Source organism: Salvelinus sp. IW2-2015, linkage group LG34 (assembly GCF_002910315.2).
Source record: "Salvelinus sp. IW2-2015 linkage group LG34, ASM291031v2, whole genome shotgun sequence".
NCBI classification, from domain to species: Eukaryota; Metazoa; Chordata; class Actinopteri; order Salmoniformes; family Salmonidae; genus Salvelinus; species Salvelinus sp. IW2-2015.
Window position 1 is genome coordinate 4,045,607 of NC_036873.1, and position 1,677 is coordinate 4,047,283.

General features: G+C 44.6%; 2 protein-coding genes and 1 long non-coding RNA gene across 6 annotated transcripts in view; 1 reads left to right on the top strand and 2 right to left on the bottom strand.

Moving 5' to 3' along the window:
- The window catches only part of LOC139023669 (uncharacterized), a 2,988-nt gene extending 1,425 nt beyond the window's left edge, over window positions 1-1,563 (bottom strand). The window contains exons 1-2 of the long non-coding RNA XR_011474812.1: window positions 791-1,563; window positions 436-594 (exon numbers count right to left, since the gene is read on the bottom strand). This is a non-coding gene — a long non-coding RNA (uncharacterized lncRNA). The remainder of the gene's footprint in view (window positions 1-435; window positions 595-790) is intronic.
- Window positions 1-1,677, top strand: part of LOC112067942 (uncharacterized) — a 539,689-nt gene that overhangs the window by 281,473 nt on the left and 256,539 nt on the right. The gene's annotated exons all lie outside the window — the stretch shown is intronic.
- LOC111958455 (uncharacterized) overlaps window positions 1-1,677 on the bottom strand; it is a 320,242-nt gene that overhangs the window by 121,543 nt on the left and 197,022 nt on the right. The window lies entirely within an intron of this gene.

Below are 1,677 nucleotides of genomic sequence, written 5' to 3' on the forward strand. Positions count from 1 at the left end.
TTTTTTCTGCTGGTGTATCCTGAGGTAGCTCCTCTCTGAGAACCTCTTCCCGCAGCTGTAGGATTTCTCCCCTGTGTGGACCACCTGGTGCCTCTTCTGGTGTCCAGCTTGGGTAAAGCGCATATGACACCGGGTACAGCTGAAGGATTTCATCCCTGTTTGGATCCTATACAYTACTACTGTACTGGTTCCAGTCCTCTCTAGACAGATCAGTCTGTGTCTCTAAACCCAAGGGCATGTTGCCAGGGTCCCAATGGGATTGAATCGTCCTCATGCTCGGGTTACTCTGAGTCGGGAGCAGGAGGACAGTCCAGTGGCCCCAGCTTCCAGTCTCTCTGGGTCTGATCTGTGGTCAGATCCTGTGTGCAAGAGCCTTTGTGTTCAAGTCAGAGACAGACACAGAGACTTTAAGACGGTGTTCTGCGTTCTACTGACCTCCGTGATGCTGCGGCAGGTCCTGGGTTGGGGCGTGGCAGTGCGGTTCTCCGTGGCTACAGGGGGCRTYCCAATCTCGATGTCTCTTCTGTGTCGTGGGTCCTCTCCTTCAGACCTCTCCTGCTTGACCTCAGGACCTCTAGCCTCTRCATCTGCAGACTGACACAACAGGGGAGGTTATTATTGGTACATGAGTTGAATTGGATAACAATGTCATAGAGAAGTCTCACAAGCTCCCCTATGGCAGATAAATAAGGATGTACATGACTGAATAGCGGAGGGTAGCCTTACTGATATTAATTAATGGGCCACATTTTATGTACTGTAATTTTTCATGTTACACTACGACACTAACCTCTATCACGATAACATGCTGGGTTGAGGTTCCACTCTCCTCATCTATAGCTATGGGTTGGTCATCTCTCCACGCGTTGTGTYCYGCTGGCTTCACAAAGCTCCTGTGGCCTCCAGTGAGATGTCCTGAGAGAGTGATTGGGGGAAAAGAKGTGGTGAGGTACTGTCAATGCTCAACGGTATATTGTACACTATTGACACTGCCTGCAAMTGGGTAAAGTTCATGATGCTGTTGACCTTAAAGGGCCCCAGGACCAAAGGTCCACCACTATATTTGACAGTAAGGTATGAGGTTATTTTCTGCTCATGTATTCTCATTTCGAAGACCTACCAACCACTCGTGTGCGTGGCCATAGAGCTCTATTTCATGTTATCCAACAAATGATTCTGATTAATAAGGCTGTAATACACAATGAATTGGTATATACAGCCTGAAACTAATGCCTGCAAATTTGTGTGAATTTTGAGACAAAATAGAGACAGGAAAGTATTGTTTACCCAACTTTTCAGAGAGCTGGTGGGTATATGGTTCAGTTTGGCACCGAGGTAAACATTTGTTTTATATTGGATATTCGTTTTTCATCGTCARTAGCTATGCCAGGACAATGAAAATGGTATATTCTGAATCAGGGGAGGATTGTGAACAATCCAGTTACTACCAGTTGATATTACAATTGCAATAAATTAATCTTAAATGGCGCTTGCTTTTTAAATGACTGAATATATACAGGGAAATTTAGCAATTAGGATTTTATCTGTAACGGTTATGATCAATTAGGYATTGTTGCAATCTGTTGGCATATAGATAAATGCACATATTTTTTCCAGTGCGGGCCTTGTTCTATAAACATATTTCCCCCCAATTGGATTACTCAGAAAAAAAGCATG